At 47.6% G+C, this 15289-nt stretch overlaps 1 protein-coding gene and 1 pseudogene across 6 annotated transcripts in view; both read right to left on the reverse strand.

The window, feature by feature from the left end:
• TIAM1 (TIAM Rac1 associated GEF 1) overlaps positions 1–15289 on the reverse strand; it is a 497838-nt gene that overhangs the window by 429937 nt on the left and 52612 nt on the right. The window lies entirely within an intron of this gene.
• On the reverse strand, positions 14987–15128 carry LOC137554798 (U2 spliceosomal RNA; annotated as a pseudogene).

The following is a 15289-nucleotide window of genomic DNA, read 5'->3' on the forward strand; positions in this document are numbered from 1 at the left end:
TGCACACAAGTAGGTAAAGCAATCATGTCAAACTCTGGCCCATGGGCCAAATCTGACCCTCGAAGCCATTCAATTTGGCCCTTTGCCTTATGTTTGGCCCACTGTAGACCGAGCGCTGTAAAAAAAAAAAAAAAAACAACAAAAAACACAGGAGATTTGGACGCAGCCGGCGGCACCGTACACCGTAATAGGTATTACGGCTATAGCAGCGCTCAGTGACTGATTTGGGCGCCATCAGAAGACGGAGCACAAATCACAAGAACACTGCAATTTGGCCGCCAGCAATAGCTGGAAGCCGAATTACATCATTTCTCCACTTTCCATGGGGGCCTAGAGGGGGAATAGTAATTACCGCCGCCGGGACTTGTGCAGGAGAAGGGTGAGCAGTTTATTGGCTTTCTCCTGCGCCAAAAATCTCCAGGTGGCTAGTTTATAGGTATGCATTTAGACACTTTAGGGCTAAAGTGAAGGTAAAGCCCTAGATCCCCAGGGAAGCCGTATAGAGGAGGGAGGGGGAAAGCACTAAACACTAGGGAACTGTATAAGGGCGGGTGGGGGCCTCTAGACACTATAATAGGGGAGAGTGGGGGCTTCTAGGCACCAGGCACCAAGTGGGGGCTTCTAGGCACTAGGCACCAAGTTTCCAGGTGTCTAATGGCCCTGCTTCAACCCCTATATAGTTATATAGGGGTTGAAGCAGGGCCATTAGACACCTGGAAACTTTATAAGTGAATAAGGTAGCCATTAGATATTGAGGTTGGCCCGCAAATAGTTCCTAGTGTACAATTTGTATTTGAGTCTGACACCCCTGAGTTAAAGTAAACCTGAAACAGGGCAACAAGTTCTATTTTACATACCGGGAGCTTCTTCCAGCCCCTCGTTGCCTTACAGGTTCCTTGGTTTCCTCCCTTCATTTGTTGACAAACAGCTCCGGCTTACTAAGCCATACTCGCACAGGCACAGTACAGCCGCACTTACCCCTGAAGAGAAGCGTGGCCACGCAACATATCCAAGAAGCTCTTGTTGGGGTACGCATGCAGCAACGGTGGAGCCCAGGAAGATGTGGAAAGCCGCTACAGGCAGGTTCCAAAGGCTTCCCTCTTAGGCAAGTATGTTTTTGGGGGGGGGTACATCTGTATAAAATAGGCCAGTACACCGGCTGTCCTGCTGATCTTTCGGCGTCCGTAATCTCCAAACCACACACAGCGATGCAGCCAATGGGGTCAGATTAGAGTCAGATCACCTGACCCGCGTACTTAATTGGAGTCAAGGACTGAATGCATTACAGGAAGAGGATCAAGACAAGAAGTCTAGCAAGTAGCATTTTTAAAGAGAAAAAAAGTGAGTAGCCTCCATATATTTCTTCAACTGCCGGAGTCTTAAAAGGTACAGCCTGATCAATAATGCAAATATACTGCATCATTGATTTTGTTCGCTTTCAGCTAGAACTCTACATAGGAGCTTCACTTTACCTGTCAAAAACGATGTTAACAGTTAAACCTTGATGAAGCCATTTCCTCCTTACAGGGCTGAATAGCAAGTACAGTCACCATAAACCCCTCGTCTTCCCTGCATAACAAATGCTGCATCATCCTAAAGTAAATGGGAAACGCAAAAAAAAAAAAAAATTAAACAGATACTTACCCAAGGAAAGGGAAGGCTCTAGGTCCTATAAAGCCTTCCCATTCGCTCCTTCTAGCGCTGGCTCCCCCATTCATCCATCCCGCCAAGGGAAGCTTCAGAAATCTTTGGGAGCCAGAGTTCTCCTGAAGATGGGTGGCTCTGTACCGCGCATGCGAGGGAGCGTGCTACTGCATGCGCAGTACGGAGCGACTGTCTTTGGGAGCACTCGACCGCTGAAGCCTCCTGCGGTGGCAGAGAGCAGTAGTCACCTTATCAGTCAAATACTGCTATCGGGGGTAGCTGCGCTGGGACCACGAGAGGACCAGGGAAGGCTCTATAGGTCCCAGAGCCTTCCATCTCCTTAGGCAAGTATCTGTTTTTTTTGGTTTGTTTTTTGGGCAGGGGGGGGGGGGCAGAACAATAGAATGTTGATGTAATACATGAAATTAGGATGAAACTCCATATTTTATATATACTTTTCACAATCCAGCTGGCACTGCACAGTCCCTGCAATTAGGCATAGGCACCAAGACCAGGTAAAAAATAAAAATAAATAAGTAAAAAAAAAAAAAAAAAAATCAGGGGACATATAGGGGTGTACGTGTTGTTGAGCCGCCAATGAGCTGGGTGCAGGGCTCTCTCTGCTGCCGCTCAAATCCCCGGCAGCGTTAAATAGTATCCCCCCCCCTCCGAGTTATATCAACTCAGAGGGAGATGTAATTTGTGGTCTGGCGATCACCCAATTAAATCTTGTGCTGGGCCACGCAGCATAGCAGTTGTGCTATGACAGCACGCCGAAATGACCTGCTTCGATAGATAGAAACCCATTTTAGAAAAAAGGGAGTTAACATATACAGCGCTGCCCATAACTATTCACACCCATGGCAAATTGTGACTTAGTTACTTTTATTGAACCAGCCAGTAATTGACAGAGGTGTCTCCCAAAAGATAATAAAGACAATGTACAAGAGGAATTATTGTGGGGGGAATAAAATAAAAACATTCAGCTTTTATTTAAATTTGAGCAAAAAGAGTCCAGTCCAAAATCATTCATACTCTTCACAAGCTGTCATAGTTTGTGGGAAAATTTCTATACCATTCCAAATAGTCCAAGCTGTTCTAAGGCATTCTAATTACCCTGATTGATTGGGAACAGCTGTTTTAATAAATCAGAAGGTGAAAAACAGCAGCTCAGCTCTCTGCAGTTGGTTTGTAGACAGTGATGGCTTAGACCAGGGCAGGGGAGCCCACACTTTTTCGGCTCGCGAGCTACTGTAAAATTTGCCAAGTTCAGGAGATCTACCAACATTTAAAGTGTTGCAGACCCCCCCCCCCCCCGTCACGAATAGCCCCCAGGTACAAGTGCCTCCAGTATAAGTAGCTAAGTATAGGTTACTTCAGCAAAGGTAGGTGGGGATGGGTCCCTTTAGCATAGGTAAGTAGGTGGAGATGGGTCCCTTTAGCATAGGTAAGTAGGTGGGGATGGGTCCCTTTAGCATAGGTAGGTGGGGATGGGTCCCTTTAGCATAGGTAGGTGGGGATGGGTCCCTTTAGCATAGGTAGGTGGGGATGGGTCCCTTTAGCATAGGTAGGTGGGGATGGGTCCCTTTAGCATAGGTAGGTGGGGATGGGTCCCTTTAGCATAGGTAGGTGGGGATGGGTCCCTTTAGCATAGGTAGGTGGGGGATGGGTCCCTTTAGCATAGGTAGGTGGGGGATGGGTCCCTTTAGCATAGGTAGGTGGGGGATGGGTCCCTTTAGCATAGGTAGGTGGGGGATGGGTCCCTTTAGCATAGGTAGGTGGGGGATGGGTCCCTTTAGCATAGGTAGGTGGGGGATGGGTCCCTTTAGCATAGGTAGGTGGGGGATGGGTCCCTTTAGCATAGGTAGGTGGGGGATGGGTCCCTTTAGCATAGGTAGGTGGGGGATGGGTCCCTTTAGCATAGGTAGGTGGGGGATGGGTCCCTTTAGCATAGGTAGGTGGGGGATGGGTCCCTTTAGCATAGGTAGGTGGGGGATGGGTCCCTTTAGCATAGGTAGGTGGGGGATGGGTCCCTTTAGCATAGGTAGGTGGGGGATGGGTCCCTTTAGCATAGGTAGGTGGGGGATGGGTCCCTTTAGCATAGGTAGGTGGGGGATGGGTCCCTTTAGTATAGGTAGGTGGGGGATGGGTCCCTTTAGTATAGGTAGGTGGGGGATGGGTCCCTTTAGTATAGGTAAGTAGGTGGGGGTGGGTCCCTTTAGCATAGGTAGGTAGGTGGGGGTGGGTCCCTTTGGCATAGGTAGGTAGGTAGGGATAGGTTGCATTAGCGTAGGTAGGATGGGTGCTTAATCACTTAACTCTCTCCAGCGGCGATGTCTGGTCTCCCCTCTCGGACTCGAAGCGCTCCGGTGTAGCGTCAGCTACTGCAGCCCCTCACGTTGTGCAGCCCCGCATGCGCAGTAGGAGCCTGCGTCCTGTGCAGCCACCGTCCAGCGTGTGCCCGGCACCGCCGCCGCCAGCCAGCCATGACGTCGCGTCATGGCCTCTTCAGCCGCGCCTCCTCTCTCTTCCCCGCTTCCTATTGGCCGGCGGCTGGCAGCAAAATATGATGGGAAAGCTGCCGGCCGCAAATTGTGATGGGACGCGGCCAAGAGGCCGCGATCTACCAAATAGGCGGCCGCGATCTACCGGTAGATCGCGATCGACCTATTGGGCACCCTCAGCTTAGACAAAGGAGCTCGGTGAGGACCTGCGGCTGCGCATTGGGCCATTTTTAAATGTTTTCAAGTTCCAGTGGCTACAGTGCAAGGTATTTTTTTTTTTTTAAAAAAATGCGACACTGTGGAAAATCTCAGAGGACGTGGTCGGAAACCAAGAGTGACACCTGTGCCGGCCAGGACGATAGTGAGAGATGTGAAGAAGAATCCATGGATCACCACCAATCCAGATGAATCTGGGCTCGGCTGGTGGCAATGTCTCAAGGCAGACAATCCAACGGACACTGCACACTGCTGAGTTCCACGGATGCAGACCAAGGAGGACGCCACTTCTCCAGATAAGACACATAAAAGCTTACTTGGCCTTTGCAAATGCTCATCTGGACAAAGAAGACGACTTCTGGTCTTCTGTGTTATGGTCAGATGAAACAAAAATTTATTTCTTTGGTCACAATGATGTTTTCTTCATTTGGCGTAAAAAAAGGAGAAGTTTTCAACCCAAAGAACACCATTCCCACTGTCAAACATCGTGGTTGGAACCTAATGCTTTGAGGGTGCTTTTCAGCCAATGGACCAGGGAACTGAATCACAGTAAACGGCACCATGAAAAAAAGAGCAATACATGAGGATTCTCAACCACAACATCAGGCAGTCTGCAGACAAACTTGGCCTTGGCCACCAGTGGACATGTCAGCATGACTATGACCCAAAACACACAGCAAAAATGGTGAAGAAATGGTTAGCAGACAACAACATTTACATTTTGGAGTGGCACAGCCAAAGTCCAATCCATTTGAGCATCTATGGAGAAGGCTAAAAATCAGGGTGATGGCAAGAAGACCCTTCAACCTGAAATATTTGGAGCTTATTGCTAAAGATGAATGGGCAAAAATACCTGTGGAGACATGCAAAAAGCTGGCCAGCAATTATAGGAAGCGCTTGATTGCTGTAATAGCCAATAATGGCTTTTCTATTGAGTACTGAGAAGAGTCTGAATAATTTTGGACTGGACACTTTTCTCAAATGTAAATAAAACCTGAAAAAATGTTTTTTTCCCACAATAGTTCCTCTTGTACATCATCTTATTTTGGGAGACACCTATGTCATTGAGTAAAAGTAACTAAGTCAAAATTTGCCAGGGGTATTAATAATTATGGGCAGCACTGTATTTTAGGGCACTATTTTTAGCAAATTTTATTTTTGGATGTTACAACCCCCATTAAGATTAGATTAGAAGTACACTTAACCTTTAAAAATTCAGTATTTATACATAGGAGACTTAAAATAAAAATTTCTCTCTTCTAAGTAGCAATGATTCTTTCTACATATAAATGCCACCCTCATCCTATTTATAGTAACTTCTCATTTCCCAGAGGAAAAGAAAAAATGAGACATTCTGAGATTGCGCAGAGTTAACGGGAGACTATTAGCATGCAGATCGCACAGTGACTTCTGCTGCAGTCACCATCGCCATGTGTGGACCCCCGGAGGGCTGCGCAGAATTACGTCTGGGGTCATCAAATCTTCAGGTTTGGTCCAGAGCAACGGCTCACAAAATCTATTTATGTAATAGTGCCCTCGGCTATCACGTCTGACTGTAAATGACGGTGCCAGGCACGCTGGCAAATGGGAAAGTCCAAAAAATTAGATGAGTCGTTGGGAAGATTCTCCTCCCGGCTTGAAGTATTCAAAGCATGTGCAGAAGGCTTAATTCTATTTCTGGCATTACTAATTGAGGGTTTTTTCAATTATTTTCACCCTTGACCACATTTAATTAACAGCAACACTATGTGTATATCCTTTACGGTCTACTTATTATTCATGAAACTTAGATTCAGTGCACATTACAAGCCAAAACTGTCCATTTCATGGAAAAGACAACCAACGGACATGTAGATGGATCCTATGTTAAAGAGGAGCTGTCAGCCATACTATCTCAGAAAAAACAACACATAAGCAGATAAATACTTGTTCTACTTACATATGTATTGTACTGTCCATGCTTTGATTTTAGTGATTTTTCTATAGTAAAAAAAAAAAAAATCCTTCTTAGGATTCTCAATTTTAACTGTGTCTATCTTGAAGCCAAACCTGATGTCATTCCCGCCCTCCTCCCAGTCTTCAGACACTCCCACCCAGCTCTGCAGTAGAAAGTGTATTGTTTCAGCATGAGAAATATTGGCCAATCAGAGAGCAACAGAGGTGTGGCTAGGGAAAACAAGAAACTGGGGGGGTGTAAGTGGCTTCAACCAGTCAGGCTACATCAGTTAAATCTGAGAGAAAAGTAAAGAAGCAAAAAAAAAAAAAAACATGCCCCGCAACTTCCGTTGTGCACCAATGTACCACATAAGAGTCAGGTAAACAGGGGAATGATCATTTATCAACAAGAAAAGTAATTGTGATTTTTAACTTTTGGATTGCCTGGTTAGCATCCTTATTTGTTTACCAGATAAAAATAAATAATTGATTTTTGATTTTTTGACAGTTACATTATGTCCAGGGTCCACTCCATTTATTGCAGTGACGAAATGCAAACTCACACCATGCACAAGGTTACAGAAACTGGACAGAAGTCGCATATGCACCATACCTCCCAACCTTCTTTTAGATAAAGGACGGGCACCTTTAAGACACGCCCCTTTCAAACTTCTAGGCACTAAACAGCTATTTCCCACAATGCAACGAGGTTCACAGACAGGACACTGCCAGGACCATGGGCCTCACAGTTTCCTGTGGGAGGGGTTTCACCACAATATCAGCCATACAGCGCCCCATGATGATCAGTTTGTGAAAAGGAAAAGATTTCTCATGGGAAAGGGGGTATCAGCTACTGATTGGGATGAAGTTCAATTCTTGGTTACGGGTTTCTCTTTAACTGAATTGTGGGTAAACTGGCCCCTGGATGTGCATGACCTTGATAAACTACACGTTCGGCAGGGTTAGAGATCGATGTGAACGGCTCTGTGCTCTCTGCATGGTAAGCTGCTGCTATAAATATAGGAAATACATAAAATATCCACACAGTGGCTGCAGCCGGCTCTGTGGCAGTACTGCAGAGACAGAGCAGCGCATGCTGACTGAAGGCAGACTCCAGCTGTGAGCACGTTCTCCTCTGCCACACAACTCCCAGCATTATTTTTACATCTTCCCAATCTTCTTAAGCCGTCCAAGAGACATCTGTCATCTCAAAAATGACCCAGCATTCACCTCTGGGCGCTAGAAATCCCCCGAGTCAACAAATCACGTCAGATTGCCCCGCGCAATACATTTCTCTCAAGCTCTAAGTGCGAAATATGGGACACGCTCACAAATGGAATCTGCTGTAAAATACAGAAAAGTGTCAAATGTCAAAGCGATGCCAGAATGTAATGTTCACAGGCCAGAAAGCCGTCCCCTCAGAGAGGTACACCGAGTGCAATGGTCCCCGCTCACCTCAACCACAGTAGGCAAAGACGGGTTAAGGTGAAATGGGGTCCTAGGCAAAACAGCAGCTTTGGTCCACCCCTGCTGGCTGCCTGGCTTTATCACAGATTTGGCAAGGCATGGGGTGAACCCGGCCTCTGGAAAAATCACCAGGCCATAGGCACCTGACTAAGTTACCGTGTGGATGATCCGATTCTGCTGGTGAGGTGCGATCTCTCCAGAGTCTGCAGAGATCAGTAGCACGGATCTGTATGAATTATGTGTCATACAAGTAAGCATGTTTGGATGTGACGTGACTCAGCAATACGATTCAAGATCGTGTTCTTTATTATTGAGAATTTTGGTGTGCCTCCATGTCATGTACGTGCGCAATAATACCTATTCCTAGCATCTAGCTGTAACACCCCCCTTTCATGAACATTGACCTTAACCCGCCCCCTTAACCATTTCCAGACCAGACGCTTCAGTCGTTTCAAGACCAAAGCCGTCCATGCCCTTTTCAGTACTGTGATTGAGATTAAAGAGGAACTTCAGCCTAAACAAACATAGTTGATTTGTTTATGAACATTAAGTTACATTAGTTATGTTAATTAAAATAGATAGGCAATATAATCTCTTACCCGCCCTGTTTTAAAAGAACAGGGAAATGTTTGTGATTTCATGGGGGCAGCCATCTTTTTGGTTGAAAGGAGGTGACAGGGAGCATGAGACACAGTTCCAACTGTCCCGTGTCCTGATCACCCCTCTCAACTGCGCGCGCTAGGCAACGACATCAGAAATCGAATCATGCTTTGCACAGCATCTGGGGAAAAATGCCCTGGCAGAATTCTTTGATGCGGCAGAGCTTAGCTTCTGTGCAGCTAAAAATGAGGCTTGGGTAAGAAAAACAAAGTTCTGATGCTGTGAAACGGTTAAAGAAACACCAAGCCTTTCAGTGCTGCTGAGTAGATTTTGGTCTGGAGGTTCACTTTAAAAAGGACCACAATTGCGAAAACATTGTTTTAATACCCTACATGTTACAGCAGCCATCGGCGTCCTTGCTGCAATATTCCCTCCTATCACCCTCTCATTCCCTTCTCTTAAAGGAAGCATAAAATACTGCTGCACCCTTATAAAAAAAGAACGTACCCAGGGCTTCCTACAGCCCTTGGCAGCAGAAAGGTCCCACGCAGCATCTCTGCTCGCAGCCGCCGGACTGGGGGACTCCGCCGGTGCAGAAGCCTACCTCCTCTACTGCACCTGCACGAGCGCCGCTGTCAATCAAATCCACTTTGTCCACAGTGTACTGTGCAGTAGTTCCGCCCCTGCGCAGTACACCGCGGACAATGTAAGCTTGATTGACAGTGGCGCTCATGCAGGCACACTAGAGTACAACCTCGAGGTCGCCCTCTGCACTGGCGTGGACCCCCGGGCTGGCAGCTGCGAGCGGAGATGCTGCGTGGGACATGTCGGCTGCCAGGGGCTGGAGGAAGCCCGGGTAAGTATATAAGGTGGCAGCAGTATTTGATTGATCACCCACCCACTTACTCCTCTACCCACCCCATTTACTTCCCTTAAAAGGACTCACGTGGTGCCCAAAAAAAAAAAAAAAAAAGTAGTTCTTACTTACTGGGGTTTCTTCCAGCCCCTAGAAGACATTTGGGTCCCTCTCCGCATCTCCAGTCTTCTTCCATAACCGCTAGCAGCCTGCTGAAGACTGTGGAATCTGGATGGGTTGACGTCTTGAGAATGCGTGGGTGTGAAAGACATGAGACAAAGGTGTGAAGCCCATGTCATCGGGATTGTCCTGCGCAGGCACAGTATCCTCCTGGTAACACGCATGCGCAGAAGTCACCGACCCATCTGGGGGTCAGCTATCTTAAGAAGCTTCCGGTGGAGATGGGAGAAGACTGGAGATACAGCGATTGACCCAAAATGACTTCTAGGGGCTAGAAGAATCCCCAGGTAGGTAAAACTACATTTTTGGTCACCTTGTGAGTCCTTTAAGGGAAGTAAATGGAGCGGGAAGAGGGGCAAGCGGGTGGGTGATAGGAGGAACATCCCAGCAAGCCCGCCTCTTTCTCTCTAAAATTGAGACTTTAGCCACAACTTCAGCCACAGTAGAAGAGAGAATAAAGCACAGAGTTACATGGATCCAGGCACCTTAGGTCAAGCGTGCTTTAAAGCGGATCCGAGATGAAATACTAATATAACAAATAACTTGTCTATACAACTCATCTAAAGTTAAGATAGTTTTCACAGCAAATCTAGCTGCAAACAGCTTCAACAGTTTATGCCGATACAATGTGATCCAATGAGAGCAGCCATATTTTGCTTGTCATCATTACACAGGCAAGCTGCTCTGTATCTCCCCCCACCCCCCACCCCTCAGCCTGTGAAAACTCCACTCCCCTCCCCTCCTCTCTCCTCCCCTTGCCTCTGAAATCTCTGGCTGGTAACACCTCCTCCTTCTCCTTTGGGAAAAGTCTCCTCCTTCCCAGACTGAGGTCCCATGAGCACTTGCTACATGGGACTCAGAATGCCTAGGCGTTGGAGAAGCTGTGGGCAAGGCTTGTTTAGTTTATAGGGAATAAAAAATAAAAAAAAATAAAAAATAAAAAAGTATTTGGCTTGAGGAATGCCCTATAAACTATATGTAACGGGCACAATTATGCAGTAAAATGACTATTTTGAGTAAAAGTTCTCGGATGCACTTTAAGCATGAACATTGCTTTACACAGGTTTACAGAACACATCACTGATATATGGTATAGCAGTACAATTGTGTACAACAAGTTCACCAAGTTTTACTTCAGCGTTGCCTTTTGATTAAATCTGAAGCAAAAAAAAATACGACAGATGGGGCGAGAAAAATCCAGAAAGGAGTGCAGGCTATTCCCCATCGCCTGACAGAGATCTCTTCCTGCTCACAGAAAGGAGGAACAGCTGACACATTAATTAGCGCATGGTCCATGAATGGCAGACAATGCGATGGAGCTGGATAATATCTCCAGATCTCCATTAGCTCTCTACTGTCTTTGCCTGTGAAATAATTCCTCTGCACAATGTTAGGGAGAGGTGTGTGGGCCCCGAGTGTAATTACGGCGCTCTGAAGTATCATCGTAATGATAATTAGCACTCCCACCGAATGCGCCTTGTTTCCCAGGCTTGTTTATTACCGCCTTTCTGAGACGCTTAAAGGGGAAATGCAGAGAGAGCGCAGTCAAGTCCAATTCATTTTCAAGTTTTATTCTTAATGTAGAAATAGGCCCGGAAGTCCATTATTATGCCTTTTATACATATTATTACATGAGTGGGTCCAACCACTTGTGTCTGGACTGAATAACATGGCATGTACACAATTGACCCTAGTATTATAAGGGATAAGAGCGCTTATAATGAATATACTGAATTAACCCATAATTACTATCTGATTTTTCTTTCCCGGGAAAGACCTGAGAACTCTCTAGCCGTCTTAATAAACCCCTCCCTCCGCATCATCCTATATACTGCACACACCACCTGCTGCCCATTTCTGTGTGACAGCTGGAGTCACAGATCTGTGATCACTAGCCAGGTCTGATCTGTGCTCCCTGCATATCACTTCTTGTTGTAGTCTATGCCCATTAACCACTTAAGTACCATCGGTCTCTGCCCCCTTAAGGACCAGAGACCGCTGGTACAAGAACAACGGAATCCCGACGAATTGCCGTGCATACCAGCCGCAACCGCCATCAGCGCTACTTGCCGGGAACATCCTGACACCCACTCTGCCGTCTCTATGACGACAGAGTCATGTGAGCCGGTTAGGAGCCGCTTTCATTGGCTCCTGACCGTGTCTATCAATTTAAGCCAATGGGAGCGGCTTGCATTGATAGTCACGGTCAGGAGCCAATGAAAGCATCTCCTGACCGGCTCACATGATTTTGCCTTCATAGAGACAGGCAGAGCCTGTGAGCTGCGGCAAAAAACGTCGGTTTGAGCAGCGCGATTGGCGGGGAGTGATGGAAACTGTGAATGCGCACGTCGGACGGTGGTTGAAGTCTATGCCCTGCCAGCCAGGAGCCCACCAAAACAGGGCATAGATTTCAATCACTGCGGTCCTAAAGTAGTTAAAGAGGAACTTTAGTGAAAAGCAAAAAAAACAAATCAATACATTGCAAAGTAAGAAGTTAAACAATAGCAGAGAGATCAAGAAATGATTGATATTCGCCATGTCATTTGTTCATATTGTTTGATCCACAATGCTCCTGCAGGTCATCAACTTTACTACTGGCAGACATGAAAAAAGACAGACAGCACCAACTGCCTTATCTATAACCACACCAGCTAACAATGCAATAGGCTAAAAAGTTGTTGTTTTTTTATAGATATACATATGCACAGAGGGAGATACTGCTTGCTTGGCAGTTGCTGTTATTTCCCACAATGCAACAAGGCTCACAGAGAGCAAACAGTCAGGACCATGGTCATGACATCACACTGTGGGAGGGGTTTCACCACAATATCAGCCACACAGACCCACTTGATGATCTAGTAAAGAAAAGGGTAAAGATTTTTTTCTTATGGGAAAGGGGGTATCCCTGGTCCTGATAGTTTACTATGTTGCATTGTGGGAAATAACGGCTGTTTCCAGCTGCCAAGCAAGCAGCATCTCCCTCTGTTCATAGAACTCTCAGTAAGGGCCCTTTTCCACTAGCAAACGCTAGTGTTTGCGCTAAACGCTAGCGATTCAGCAAAGTCCTAACATTTCCCAGAAATCGCGATTTTGCTATGCAATGCACTGCATAGCAAAATCGTGGCAAAAATCGCTCCACGGCGCGCTTGAGTAAACAACGAATTGCGGTAGTGGAAATTACCTACCGCGATTCCTATGTTAAAATGCAAACCGTAGCGATTTAAAAATCACTAGCGATTTGCGATTCAGCATCGCAATCGCCGCTAGTGGAAAAAGGCCCTAGGGAACATTCCATACAGATCACCAGGCAAAACTAAAGATATCACCACCAGTGATAAATTTCAGGATGTAAATCAGGGATCGGAAACACTGACTAAATAATCTATAAATGAATACTCTATTAAATAAACTATTTTACCCATGTTACTTTTAGTACAGTCCCTCTTGAAAAAGCCTGCAGGGCACAGATTTAAAAAGTGCCTGTAGGGCACTGATTTGCGGTTGTTGCAGTTTTCCGCGAAGGAGGAGCTCCACTTTAAGCTGTCTATAATAGAACGGAGCTGCAAAGGCTCTTTACACACTGACCGTTTTGGCAAACGTTTCAGGAAAAAAAAAAAAAAAAAAAAAAGCTGAACAGAGGAGAGTAGAGGTCGCCCTGGGAATGATTGTGTGGTATGGAGGATGAAATGTGAGCATGTGAGACTCGTCACAGCGGTTGCACGCCAGCGCCAGAACACACACGCACTCTCAGATACATTCTAATCATCAATAAAACAAGGCAGAATAAAGTGAGCCTAAATTACTCCGCTTGTTCCCAGCCAATAGCGCTAATTTATCTGTGCAAGCGACTGGCGAAGCCCTTGAGGGCGATCTATACGGCCATCTGTTTCAATTAGGCAGCCGCCAACCTTGTGACCTTTATTCCAGCCAGGAATTACTCAGCGCGGCCGCCGCGTCTGCACCCAGGTGCGCTTCAAGGTTACGGCAAGGAGCGCCGTGTGACTCAGCACCGCCACTCAGCTCCCGGCAGAGGGCCGCTAAAAACGGAATATACAGAAACGAGAAGAATGGCAAAGAGCACCGCGTGACTCCGCACCGCCGTACGGCTTCCGGCAGAGCACCGCTAAACACGGAATATACAGAAACGAGAAGAATGGCAAAGAGCGCCGCGTGACTCCGCACCGCCACAGAGCTCCCGGCAGAGCACCGCTAAACACGGAATATACAGAAACTAGAAAAATGGTAAGGAGCGCCGTATGCCTCAGCACCGCCGCAAAGCTCCCGGCAGAGCGCCGCTAAAACACGGGACATACAGAAACAAGAAGAATGGCAAGGAGCGCCACAGAGCTCCCGCCAGAGCACCGCTAAACACGGAATATACAGAAACTAGAAGAATGGCAAGGAGCTCCGTATGACTCCGCACCGCCACAGAGCTCACGGCAGAGCGCCGCTATACACGGGACATACAGAAACAAGAAGAATGGCAAGGAGCTCCGTATGACTCAGCACTGCCACAGAGCTCCCGGCAGAGCGCCGCTAAACGCGGGACATACAGAAACAAGAAGAATGGCAAGGAGCTCCGTATGACTCAGCACTGCCACAGAGCTCCCGGCAGAGCACCGCTATACACGGGACATACAGAAACAAGAAGAATGGCAAGGAGCTCCGTATGACTCAGCACTGCCACAGAGCTCCCGGCAGAGCACCGCTATACACGGGACATACAGAAACAAGAAGAATGGCAAGGAGCTCCGTATGACTCAGCACCGCCACACAGCTCCCGGCAGAGCGCCGCTAAAACACGGGACATACAAAAACAAGAAGAATGGCAAGGAGCGCTGTGTGACTCAGCACCGCCACACAGCTCCCGCCAGAGCACCGCTAAACACATTTTTTTTTTAATTTTTTTTTTTAAGCTTTCTTGGCCCCTGTTGCATGCAACAGAGGTCCCGGGTAAGCAAGGCTATTAGCCCCATGCACGGAAAAAGCGTGAGTGCCCTAAAGCACCCCCGCAAAACGTGCACGAGTAGCCACGGGCCCCACAATGCAGCAGGGCCCTTCCGGTTGTTCCCCGAAGGGAACCTTCCCCCTTTGCCATCGGCTCAGGGGGTGGCATCCTCCAACACCCGAGGGGTTGGAGAATCCTGGGGTCCTCCGAGGAGGACCCCGACTGTGCCCAGTGGTTACCCAAAGGGCCTGGCCATGTGGCATCCCACATGGTCCGGGTGGCTCCCCCGAGAGGGAGCCGGGTGGGAACCGAAGTCCCCTGGGAACCGAAGTCCCCGGTGCCAGCAAGCTGGCCCCGACCTTGCGGCCGGAGTGATAAAAATTCCGCACTCTCCCTAGCCAAAAGGCCGGGGAGCTGCGTTAGTTGGCGATGCATATGGGCAGTACAGACCAAAGCACCCTACTTCCGCCTGAGATCTGCCACATCTCAGGTTTTTTCAGGTGCACCTGGAGCGCCACTTCCAGGGGCAGTACGCCTAAGCAAAGCCCTCAGCCATTCAGCCTCGACCATGGTATAGATCCATTCAATCAGCCCCTGAGAATTATGAACCAGGACGGACACCTTTACTGGAGGAGCTGAGGGTAGACCTGGACCTCTGCTCAACTCGTTCAAGGCGTCCTCCCCGGGAGAGACGAGACCGGGTTCCCAATAACATGCCTCCCAAAAACCTCAAGAACAGATACTACACTTGATCTTAGCCAAAAGGCCGAGAAGCGATACTAAACACATGACATACCTAAACAAAAAGAATGGCAAGGAGCTCCGTATGACTCAGCATTGCCACAGAGCTCCCGGCAGAGCACCGCTATACACGGGACATACAGAAACAAGAAGAATGGCAAGGAGCTCCGTATGACTCAGCACCGCCACACAGCTCAC

This window comes from Hyperolius riggenbachi, chromosome 2 (assembly GCF_040937935.1).
Source record: "Hyperolius riggenbachi isolate aHypRig1 chromosome 2, aHypRig1.pri, whole genome shotgun sequence".
Lineage (NCBI taxonomy): Eukaryota > Metazoa > Chordata > Amphibia > Anura > Hyperoliidae > Hyperolius > Hyperolius riggenbachi.